General features: G+C 38.8%; 1 long non-coding RNA gene across 1 annotated transcript; it reads right to left on the bottom strand.

Moving 5' to 3' along the window:
* Positions 1–7,385: 7,385 nt before the first annotated feature.
* Positions 7,386–12,084, bottom strand: LOC138452556 (uncharacterized). The gene is made up of 4 exons (XR_011260217.1): positions 11,986–12,084; positions 11,255–11,344; positions 10,270–10,353; positions 7,386–7,454 (listed from the first exon to the last, which is right to left on the bottom strand). It is a non-coding gene; the product is annotated as an uncharacterized lncRNA (long non-coding RNA).
* Between the last annotated feature and the right edge of the window lie 1,428 nt (positions 12,085–13,512).

Genomic DNA, 13,512 nt, shown 5'->3' with positions numbered 1-13,512 from the left:
TGATCCGCGTGCCGTCAGGGTTAGTCCCCTTACTAACCTTACCTATTTGTTGTTTTGCACGAGTCGTTGTGGACTTTCTCATATCCTTCTTAAATTCTTCATACGCCTTTCAAACGGTAAGACTATAGGCTCATTCCTAGTTACCAGACATTCATTGACCCTGTTCTGTTTAGTTGAGCTTACCACTTTCTCATTGTTATCTCTGTCCCCAGGGTCAGGTTACATAGAAGAAGATTTAGCTGCTATTTAGTGCAGGTATTATTATTTGTGATATATCTCTGTTTTACCCATTATCATTACCTGATAGCAAAACCTTGTTGTTTCCTTTACAGCCGGTGTCTATAGCGGTGTGTGTTCCCGCTCTTTTGAGTGATCGGTCTCCTTCACTGTCTGTTCTGAACAGTCTTGGGACATATTGCTAAAAAGAGTTTTTTTCCCTCAACAGAGAGGAGGCCCTTGGTTTAGGTCTAACTAAGGGCTCTACTATCAAGTCACGGGCCAGGTTCTGCAGTATCACGAGGATTACCACCCGGTGAGTGACACTTGTCTTCGCAGCACTGCAAAGCATAAAGTGCCAAATAAGAACTGAATTCAACTTATGGTGTAACTACTTTATAAAAAATAACTTAGTAGCTCTTCTGTTCAAATGTGTTCATCTTTTGTAATTCCATTTCTGACAAAGCACAGGATAGAAAATGTGCCATTATTAATGCATGACATGGCACTGTTTACCGTGTCATACTTTAAAAGTATTCCATTATCTGCAATTGCAGTTTTGTCTGTAATTGCTTACTGTTTGGTTTACCAAGACTAAACAGGTCAATTACCTGTACTTCAGTTTTAATTAAGGTTTGTGATCAATTTGTGTCCTGCATGCATCTTCTCTCTTTACTAAACTATTCAAGCTGTAGCACCCACATTATTTTCAGCTCATTATTTTAGACATTCTTGTACAATATATACATATGTATACACCACAAAGATTATGTTGTGATCGAACGGATAATGAAAAAATGGGTCTTCTTTCCTTTATCCATATCTGTTTGCAACACCTCAGAAATGGGCCATGTAAATATCAACACACATCACCATTTTGATACATCAATATTTATATATGTTTACACAATATAATATTATACCGCAATATTAACCTCTCCAATGGTAATGGACATTTTCTGTGACAACCACACTGAAATTTCATGTCCAAAATATTCCCAGTTACTGCTAAATCTGTACAGTCCAAATGCAACCACTTTTTGCACTTCTCGCATTCAATCCACTGAAGTGTTTGTGCTTTGGGGTACAATGACCTACACATGGAAATACATAGAAAAATATAAGTTAACCATCAACCATTACTGGTATAATGTGCAACATTTGAAGTCAATTCCAAATGTATTTTACATAGTATTTAGCAATGGTATTACAAAGGATAACATTTGCACATCAAGCACCTGTGAAAATGCACCATAGTAGTATAAACCTTGAACAACAGCATGTTGGATAACATTACATGCAATGCAACCTCTCTACCAAGGTTACCTTCGGTAGCTAACAATGTATTTCACATCAGGATTTGACCATTATGGATAGTTCCTTACTTTTTTTCATCTCCATATCGATCTAAACCCATCCTATGGTACATGCATCCAAGCTAGTGCTTCCAGCCATTGCCCATGTTATCCTCCCTTCCCTTTGTCACCTTTGTCTTATGGTTTATCATCGACTTTACCCCACTGTTTCAAATTCCTTCTTGCCTGTATCCTCATTTCCTTCTCACCCCACAGACCACGGTCTGCTTTGCGCCCTGGGCGGTGACATAATTCATTCACACTGACAAGGTTGCAATGCTTTAAGACCCTAAGGTGGTGAGGTGCACAGTATGAAAGCTAATTAACATAACATCACTTGATGCACATTACATTTTCGAAAACCTTTTGTTGTTCTAAAATATATCATATAGTACACTTTAATTTGCTCTCAAAAGTCGCCTAATGAAAATATTTACACTACTTACATTAATAGGAATTCTGATTTATTAAATGTCTTACTTATTTTTTGAAGTTTTATTTTCTTGATAAATGCAGGCCATGTGTGCAGCTGCCATACATTCAGTGCCAGATACTATTTTTGGCTTCCTCTCTTCTTTCAGTGGTTGCAAAATTAATTCTGCTTGAACAATTAAAGTTCGTCTATTTCCTACTGCATCCTCAGTTGACTTTAACACCACATTGCTCAGTTTACTCTCTTCGTGAACAGAAGTTACATTTCTGTTTTGTATTTCCTACAATATATATTTAGTTAATATAAAAAATGTAAAAGCCACTTGACAACAAACTGTACTCCCCGACATCATATTGAATTAAAAGCAACACTCCCCACAAAAAATAATGTAGTTACATATATAGTATACAGTATATAGATTATAATGTAACAAACTGTAAACAAGTTTCAGAAAGACTGCTACCGCTTAATTTGGCTATAATTATATTTTTGAATCTTTCATGGCAACAGATAAGTACTTTATGGTGCTAATATATAAACATTACGCTCAGGAGCTTGGCTTAAATCATCAAGCTCATTAACCAATTCTCATGCTTAAGGGTTACAAATGGGACAAGGACGACCCTGGGAGCTGGGGGGCTGCCGCTACCACCCACACTGGTATGCTGGTACTGGAGAAGGTAGACTGTGGATTCCCTAAGTTACCCAGCCAGGACACCTACTCTAGGAAAAAGGTTGGACAATTTGTCTCCCATAATCACTCATTCCCAACAGATGATAAACCAGAATGGACGAGAAAATATGCTTACAGATTTGGAATCAGGAAGCTAATTGGGAAGGCCAAGATCACCCACTGAATTTATTTCCACTCCTCCACCCCGGTGAATCTGCAACACACACCACTCCCCCATTCAATATCCAGAGTGGCAGAAGGAAGCCTAGTCCTCAACCATAGATATAATGGACACACATACAAGCACACTTCATTCTTACATTCCTAATAAGGTTAATATCTCATACTTGCTGTTGCAGAATAGTCATAAGACATGAAGCATGATATCGTCTTAAGTGGCATAGGTTATCCTGCGATAGTTCTTCTAACGCCATTTCTATTCCTCGAATTGTAGTATCAGTTGTCTATTAATGAAAATACTAATTAATGGTTATCGGTTAAGCCCATGTAACATTTTTATTATCACCCCACCCTCCAAGGCCTTCCCTCCACCCCCAGGGGAGTGTCCAAGACCGCCCCAGCAGAGGATGTGGTAGCAGTAGGGGTATGGAAAAACATACACACGTCACTGTGCATCAGTAATGGGAGTAGGCAACAACCCCTGCAGTAGGCGGCTAATCTCTTTCACCTGACCAGGATGGGTTTACCAAAGTCACATATATTATATCGATAGTCCACTGCTCTCACCTTCCAGTAACCCTTCATATGTGTCTAAAAAACATGTACTATATATAACACATCAATACACAATACATTTAAATAGATGCCCCACACGTTGTTCATGTTCAAATGCTTATCATAAAACAATGAGTAATGAACACTTAATGAATGCTTCATACACTCTCATGTATGAAATAAGTCTTTTAATTATGAGAACAAAATAATAAAGAAACATTGGTACTACAATGGGCAAATGGTCTCTACGCACAACACCCTTAAAATGAAAATAGTCACTAAAGCATCAATCATTGTCATTGCCTCTCATTTCTGCTACATCTACTTAGGATTTAAGACTTGTCCACCATCTCCAAGATATCATAGTCCTCAAAAAACATCGACCTGCCTCATAAAGGTCTCATCTCACCATTAATGCTAGGTACTCTTCATAGAAGCACCTAAAAGCACTTCCCCTTTCAATACCTCAATACCTTTCTCAATGTGATATCAATAGGGGACAAAACTCCACATACTCACTATCTTAGCTCATCTCTATCCGTCATCAGCTTAAAGCTGTTGAGGGAGGTATGTAGTCTTTCTGCGGTTTTGTAGTTCCTTCATATTGCTATCTCTTTTTTTACTATTTATCAGAACACTGGTGCTTGTCCCAGAAAAGCCTGGAGAGCAGGGAACTGCTTTATTTGAGAAATACAGGAAAAAGCAAAGAACTCAAAACTTATCAAATGACAACAGATCTCATGAATTCGATCCTCAATTAGTACTGAGAAGAAGAGAACTATGCAAATTGAGGCGTAAGGCTAGAGCTTCTGGCAACGACAAACAAAAAGAATCTGCTATAGCCGCTGCAAAATCTTACAAAGCATGGCTGAAACATCACAAAGGAGTCATGTATCAGAACGACGCCGAAAAAATGCTTAAAACCTTGATGACAAAAAAATCGAAAGATTTTTGGGCGCTGATTAAAAACAAAAGCAATGAGAAAGCTAATCAACTATCTAATGTGATACCAGAATCAACTTGGACATCCTTCTTTTCTGCTCAATTTGCACCTCTGCTTGAATCAGAATCATCTGCTCTGCCGATAACGACCACCTGGGCAAATCTAGCTGATCGAGATGAAATTCTGTCCGCAATTCTTAAACTGAAAACATCTAGGGCACCGGGCCCCGACGGTTTAACAAATATGGACTTAAAGCAACATCCCAAAGAATGGTCCTTACTAATATCCAAAATTTTCAACGAATGCCAGATGAAGAAACAGATCCCCAGAACATGGACGGAAGCACTGATAGTGCCCATCTTCAAAAAGGGAAGCAGAGGCAATCCAGCGAATTATAGACCAATAGCCCTGTTAGACATCATGGGCAAGATTTTCGCAACTCTTCTCCTCTCGCGCTTTCACGGGTGGGCAAGAACTGCACCGTGCCTCGATGAATTTCAAACAGGCTTCGTGAAAAACGCGAGCACAAGTATAAACATTATGATACTGAATATCATAAAGGAAAACGTGAAGAACGGTGCACCGAAAGTATTCATAGCATTCGTTGATCTAACGCAGGCTTTCGACAAAGTTGGGCGACGAAAGCTCTGGTCAAAATTATCAAACTGGAATTGCCCGGAAGAAATTTTAGGACCAATGATCGCTTTACATACGAACACAAAGCTGAGAGTTCGCCTCAATAAGCAAGGCCTGATGTCAGCGCAATTCCCATCGGAACGAGGAGTGAAGCAGGGATGCCCGCTTGCCCCAGCCCTCTTCATAGCATTTTTGGGTGATTACCAACACACCCAAACGACGCTAAGAGCCTTTCCGCCAAAAGTAGGAAACATGGCAATATCTAGACTCCTCTACGCGGACGATCTAATCCTTATGGATCAGACACAAATTGGGCTCCAGCGCCAACTTAACAACCTTGCCAAATATGTTGAGGAGAATGATTTGGAAATAAACATCGCCAAATCTAAGATTCTGATCATGGGGAAAACCCGCCAATCTACACGCTGCAATGACCGCTGGTTTCTGAACAACAAGAAAATTGAAACAGTCCCTAGTATAAAATACTTAGGAACAATGTTCGATGCAACACGGTCAGAAAAAGCCGCACGTTCGGCCTTATGGCAAAAAATAAAATCATTAACCACTCAGACCAAACTTGTTGATCGGAAATATGGGAAATTCTCTCTTCTGCCAGCGATACAATTTTATAAACAGAAGGTGGTTCCATCAATGACCTATGCAATGGATTCAGCCCTAAACATCCAAGACACGATATGGCCGAAATTGGAGGGCTTTTTATGGAAAGCAGTACTGGGCCTCCCAAAATCAACATCTATCGCAGCTATTAGGCGGGATTTGGGCCTCCTATCGATGAAAGCGTCGGTCAAGCAAAGCCGAATGAGACTTCTGTGCAAAATAAATTCTCCAGACGCTCTACCTCTATTCAAAGCTATTCACAATGAACTTACCCAAGGCCACTGCATCGCCCTGAAGAAATGGGAACGAGAATTACAGGAAAATCTAGCTGATTTAGCTTGCTCATCAGAAGATCTAATTCATAATCCTACCAAGCTAAAGAGAAAAATTGCCCAGGAGGACTGGATACAAACATGTGAGGCAGCAACGGCAAATAAATTACTGATCCATCTGCCGCCAACTACAAACAAGCTGAATAGACCGCTGAACTATTGCATAAAATTCCCTGACAAAAGGCTACAGAAGAACTTCATGAAATTGAGGCTAAATCTCATGCTAACTCAGGAAATTAAAGCGATCCGGTCAAAATCGACCATAAAAACATGCAGACTATGCTCAGAGCCCAACGTGGAGGAAACTGTAAAACACTTACTTTTAAATTGTGCGAATACAGCATATTTACGTGAAGCTTTTATGCGACCACTAATGCATGACGCGCCACTTCGAGAAGAAGAAACATGGTGGTGTAGACTGGTTGCAGGCGAAAAAACTAAATGGGCAACCGCGGCGATAAAGATTTTGGAGGCAGCTCTTAAACGAGCACAAGAGAGTGGCTCTGCATCTGGTTCCACTCAAACAAAACCTCTATGATGCAGTCGGACATTTCATCTTTTCTTTCCTTTATGCTACATTATCTTCTTCCTCCATTCTGATCTTACCTGCTCTACAATTTAACAGTCCTAACGATTCATTCATATCTGAGATATGAGATATGATCTCTTGTAAAAATCAAACTTTTCTGTTGATTATAGACAAGTAAATAAAAAAAAAAAAAAAAAATAGAAGACTGCAGCATTCTAACTTCAAGGTTACTGGCACTCATCACAGATTCTTGCAAAAGAAAACTGATGTAATTTAATTTAACGTTGTTAAGGGAAATCTGTCAGCTTTCTTTTTACTAAATATGAACACATTTGCATCGAGTCTGGGTCTATGACTCAAATATGCCGCTTAAAGCATGGCCTAGCCCTAGCTATAACTGAGGTTACACATCACATGAAGTTTTAAAAACATCTACAAATATAATATTAGACCTACGGTGCAGACAAAAACACCACAGCTCTCACTGTCCTTCTGTATCCATTGTGTTGGGATCTCAATTTTCCACTTCGTTAGATCCCATATGTGACTGAAAATATTGCTATATCAAAGTAAAAAGGAAAAATACAACAACCATGTATTAATAACTTAAATATTAGTACCATGTTTATTTTACAATGTTTTCATCTGCCACAGTTAAATCATGCATTCATGAACATGAACACTACATATATAAAAAATGTAACAGTTGAAACTCATACCCCTCTAATAAAGACAAACTTTAATTTCAATACATAACATTTATACATCACTTATACATTTAACAACATTGAAACTAAATATCTCGAGAGGATAGCTTAGAAACCTCTAGGTATTAAGTGCATTATAAATAACCCATTACAATAAAATATCACATTTTTAAAAATATTTTTCTTACCTAATGATTTCCATCTCCTCCTCATTAATATTTAGATATGTTCCCAAAGAATCAAATATTTGTATCATTTTCCTCTTACCATTGAAAATCTGAAAGTATCATGTGTAGGAAATTACATATACAATATTACTTGCTGTGAAAAAGCCACACAGTACATTATCTATGTTCCCTATTTCATAGCTTGTAAATAGATTTAAACACATGTAAATTAATTCTACACAATCCAAGAAATATATATATGTTGTTAGCTCCTAATGACTTTAACAGCTTACAGAAAATGAAATACCTATTTTATTTCTTTTTTAAGTCCTGCCTTCTTGAATAAAATAAATAGTTCAGTCATGAATATTAGCCAGACGAATTAATTTAGCTGAAAACCACTATAAACATCTTAGAAATCAAACCAGTATAAGGTGTACATAAGGAAAAGATAATTGTCATGGGCTTGAAGGGGTACATGAAATTATCTGCTACACGGTAAGCAGATAAAGTCCTTTAATTAGGTAATCAAGTAAACCTCACCAAATACATCCGTACATACCTATTGCTACAGCCAACTGACAGCCATTGCTGCATCTTACTCCCAAGGATCCAAGTTGTACATTCTGTTCTAGTACACAACATATTCCAGCTAGAACACTCTGTAGGGAGTAGGATGCTATAGTACAGTACCCACAAAGCTGAAACTATAAGGGTATATTGGATACAGGAATGAGAAGAGTCTTGCAGATAGTAAATGATAGACTTTATGTATAAACCAGCACCAATGACAGTGATTACAAAAGGGCAGGTACTCCAATTAACAAAAACATGTTTTGTTCATATTTCTTCTGTACACCGAATGGCTGTAGGGATTCCCACAATGTCACTGCAAGCGCTAGCCTACTGGGCAGGTTGCTATTACAGGGGTTCACACTCATTGTCCATGCAAAATGAACAGCAGAAATGCATTAGTGTGACTGGACCCTAAGGCTAATTACAATACAAAATGTGTTACAGGACTGAAACATGTATGTCTCTATCAGGAACATAAGAGTGACAGACAATCTCCTAAAACAGGAACCAGCACACTGTTAATGAATATGGTATACGCGACACTACTGACATGCACCTATTGCCAGAGACAGATTGCCTGCTGTAAATCACAGCAGCCAAATTCTGGAATAATGAATTACATAAGCACAAGTGAGCACAGGACCTGTAATACAAAACTTCAATGAAATATCCAGGGAAAGAACAGGAATTCTAAGTAAGCAAGGATCAAGAGGACAGGAGCCCAGTTAGAGGGCTCTGGAAATACATAGTGGAAACTATGCACTATCATAAAAGAATGTCATAGTTAATAATAGACAAGTGTCAGGATTGCTAACGGTTAGGTCTATCTCCCAAGACCCCTCCTCACCTGAAGATCCTGAGGACGTGCTCAAAGTTCGTGAGGCCCCTCTACCTCCTCTAGTAGTGGCCGCCGGGATCTTCTTCTTTCTTCGGCCCTTTACCTTCTTATCGTGGAGGTAGGGACTAGCTCCACTAGAGGCCACCTTGGCAAACTGAGGAACTCCCCGCCAAGTGGGACCCCCAGTAAGCCCGTCCGAGAATTCAGGGAAAAAGCTTCTGCGGCACCAAAAAACCCTGAAGCACTCAAGCACTCGGGCTGAACGTGGAGCTCGATTAGGCCAGCGGTAGATATACTGCAGTCCGTAGCTAATATTCAGTAACAGAGGAAAGTAAACGTAGATAGAAAAAGGCAGTAGGGAAAGAAAGACAGAACGAAGGGAGGTATAAGGTTGAACGTCCAGAGAGAGTTCAGAGCGTGCAGGGGCACAGGTAAGGAAAGGAATCCTGCGGCCCGAACCGAGATGCCACTGGGAGCCGGAGGCTAGCAGAAGGAGAGCACTCAACCGCCACCGGAAGAGAGAGAGAGAGAGGAAGCGAGGAAAGAAGGCAAGGAATAAAGCTGAGCGAAGAGGAACAGAGCGAGGAAGGGCGGAAGCCGGAGAAAACTCCCGCAAACAGACCAGGAACGAGAGCGAACGGAAGGCAACTCGAACACAAGAGTTCCAAGTCAAAACAGGAAGTAAGAGCGATACAACGCACTGAACGTAGGTTTCAGTATGTTGTTATAGCAACGCTGACTGGCGGCGGCCATCTTGGAGGAAGACTAGACCGTGCAAAACGGTTCTAGTCATAGAACAATCATCGGAGTCGGGAAAGGGACCATCTTTGCCAAACCTTCCATGGCCGAAACATAACAAAACAAGACTTGACAAAACTGTCACACTAGAATAAAAGGGACTGAACTGCAGACTGTCAACAAGGAAACTAGAACCATAAATTCTAGACAGGACCAACCATACTGTTAACAAGCAAGCGCTTGACTATAATTACTCAAACTACAGGTGATAATAAGAACTACAAGCCACAATGAACAAGAGAACTGGAAACATAAAGTAAGTGGTGCAGACAGAACACTGACGACTGCAGTTAAAGAAGCAGAAGAACTACAGTCAGATAACATAGGATTGCAGTCAGGGTAGTAGGCAGAGAATTCATGGTTTCAGGGTAGAAAGCACAGTACTTCAGTCTGATATCACATGGCTACAGGGCAGAGGAGCAGGTGAACTGTAGCCAAACACCACAAGCAGAGAAAGCACAGTTTTGCAAGTTATTCATGAATTTTGGTGAAGTGCGAGACTCCTCTGATCCACTATAGGGTTCTGCTGCTGTTTGACTCGTGTATTCATGACAAGGATACACAATACTGTCAAGATGTCTCTTACCTATTTGAAAAGTCTAAAATACATTTTATAAATACAAATTGCAAGTATTAAAGCAAAAATCTAATGTATTGTCTTATGAAATATTCTTTAATTTTAAATGTTTCTTTTTAAAGATAAATTAACTTACCCACAAAATAAAATGATTTCCAATTTCTGGAGAATTCCCACCAACAACTCGAGGAAAATAGACAATACTCTCTTCATGAATGCCCTACAAAAATAGCAATGTATGTTACGTTTAATCTCCCTTATTCTGTTTAAACAAGTTCAGAATATTTCTTGGTGCTTCACTCTTATGAAAGCACATCCATTGAGAATTTAAATACTTGAATTTAACATTGATAACATGTCAGCATGGGTCACTTGTTTGTGCCGAAATCTCAGTCTGTTAATAACAAGTCTGCTAACTGCAACCTGCTAATTTTATAGCATAATTATCTTGTCATGTGTACTTAGCTCTGTGTCTTTCCTTAAGGGTCAAAGGTGCATGGTAGTACAAGCTGTGCAACAATCCCAAGGCTCACCAGTATGGTATATTAGACAGGGGGCCTCATTAGGAGTTTAGAGGTAACCATGGCGCTATTAGCGCCATGGCTGCCTCCAAACCCTTACCGACTCCGCCCATGTGAAAGGAGCTATTACCGCCCCATTCCAAGGTTGGCAGGGGCGGTAATTCCCCGTTCACCAGGGCCCTTCCCCATTCCCATTGAGCCCCCATAGGGCTCAATGGGAATGGGGATAGGCGCTAATAAGGCGCAAATTGTGGTACCGTTATTAGCTCTAAAGTCCCTGTGCGGGTCCCGTCCTTAACGCCTGGAAAAACCAGGCGTTAAGGGAGGACCCCCAAAGGAAACTCGTAGTAGGGCGGTAAGGGATTACCGGTGCCCGTAATCCCTTACCGCCCACCTCGTAATGAGGCCCAGGGTCTTAAATGACACCTTCCGGGTGGTGTCAAGAACAGGAACCCATGGCAACAGTAATTTACTTAACTAATCAAGGAATATGATATATGCAGTTTAATTAGTACTATCAAAATTGCAATCTTTTTTATTAACGGGTTACCTTCATGCTATCGCATTCATTACACGTTGTATATTTTGTCTTTCACCCACCGTTAGACATGGTATGTTTTGTTGTAGTGGTCTTCCAGCACGTACTTCTCTCCAACACCAAACATAATGAAATGTTTCTATCATGTGGTGCTGAAAACAGAAAAAAATATTAACAACAATGTAGATAACAATTGTTTGCATACTAAGAAATAAATATAGTTTTCTAGCTATCTTTATACATTGGTGCTTATATAAAGCCAGATTTAGAAATTAGTTCTTAGTGGCATTTTACCACTGAAGAACACTTTTCTAAATAAATCCCAATAAATCTGATTTCGACAATCAACTATAGTTATGACGTTATGGCTGTGAAACTAATATTAGCAGTACATTCATCTTTATTTTTTTACACACGTTTTTAAAAATAATTCCTTCAAAAACTCAAGTAAGTGGAAAAATACTCCTAAGTATGTAAAAGAAATTATGGTAATTTCACAGATTTGTGCATTATGTTTAAATTGATAATGTGGAATGTTAATAAGATTATAATGACTTCTATTTCCCTACTGCATACATTGTTTGACTTATAAAAGTATCAAAATGTTTAATACAAAACAAATAGAATGAATTCAACTTACATCCTTTTTGTCCGAAACTATCTGATAAATTCGTGCATTGAGAACCTTAAATAAAAATATTGTACAGGTGAATAATTAAAAATGTCAATATTGTCAAATAATCTACATTATGAAATACGATTGGTATGGCATGTCACATCTTTGCTTTCTTACATCATCTGTTAGCCAGTTTCCTAATGCAGGTTGTGTCTTAGATTTGTCTTCCAAAAGCATGCTAACGGTGCAAAGGCTCTTCAAACCCTTTCGGTTCAGTGGACTGTTACCCACTAATGCTAATCTTTCCTCTTCATCACCACTGTCATTCAGAATTTTCTTCAAATGCTCCTTTTATGAAAGAAGCAATGTTTAGGTTAAATATACTTACATGTGAAATGTTTAGGTAGTCTATCGCTCAAAAAGTCATACAATCACATATTGAAAGATATTGATTTGGATCTTTTTTTATTATTCACCCACATTCTATATAGTCAATAGCACATAGCAAGTATCAAGCACATTTTAACATATCGCAAAAATAAAAATAATTAAGTATAATGACATCTTGATTAATACTTTTTTTTCCCTATGAATTATGTTGCAAATTCACACATGCATGTTATTATCTTCTTTATGAAAATCAAAATTGAAAAATGTAGCTAATAGTCTACAGTTCACCTTTTGATCATAACCTCAGGTACACCAGGAAGCTAACACCAAAAAGACCTGTGCAAGATTGTGAAGACATTCTGCCCACTTGCATGTGACTTGTGCAGCGGAAAATTGTCAAAACATCAGCATGTTGTAGGCAGGGGGTGATAATGACCAATGAATCCTAATGTAAAAAATTCATTTGCATGGGTATATGATTTGTGTGAATAATCTTAAATGAAAAGTGTGGGCTGATGATGGCCTGTCATAGACAAAAAGGCCTCACAATTCACAACAAGATGCACTTTAGGCATAATATTTGCACAGTTTCCAACTTTGTCTGGTCTCCTCTATCACAGACCAGACCCAGGGAACAAGTATATCGATATGTGGACACTTATTATTATAAATGACATATCATAAGTGCCCAGCTAACAATATTCTGAAAAGACCCCTGACAGCAATGATCTGTTGAAAATACAAGTGCTCATGTGCTTTTTTGTGCGCACTCCCTAACTTTTCAGCTCCTTGATGCCGGTGGAAACGTAAAAAATGCATTTTTATTGATAGGCTCTTCACGGCTAACCCTATGATACCACCCACATCTAACCAGTGAACCATAAATAAACAGGAATCTTCATAGCGAACATTTGGATTTGCCTAGTTGATCTAGCTGAAGGTGCCTTGTACCAACTGTCAGATCCTTTTTTGCTTTTTAAATTCTCTACTTGGACTGAGGTCCTCAGAGGAGACATCTGTATCACAGAATGATGCAACTTGTAATCACATCTCTGTCCCCACTGATCTGTATGAATTGGCCCTATCGTTTATTAGAGTTATCATCTATCACTCAAACAGTGTTACTATTCTGTAATAATAGATGTTTCATTTGCTCATAATAAGAGGACATTTATATTTCTGCTCACCTCATTTTTTGAATTTATTGGAAATGTATCAGCCAAAAAAGCTTCAAATGTTTTCACTTTGGTGATTTTTTGATTTTGTAGTTGTAATTCCATTACAGTTTCAGCGTGATCTTTTTCAAATGCATTT

The sequence above is a fragment of the Ambystoma mexicanum genome, chromosome 4p, assembly GCF_040938575.1.
Source record: "Ambystoma mexicanum isolate Mex_15411 chromosome 4p, UKY_AmexF1_1, whole genome shotgun sequence".
Lineage (NCBI taxonomy): Eukaryota > Metazoa > Chordata > Amphibia > Caudata > Ambystomatidae > Ambystoma > Ambystoma mexicanum.
This window is presented reverse-complemented; position numbering and strand designations above follow the sequence as displayed.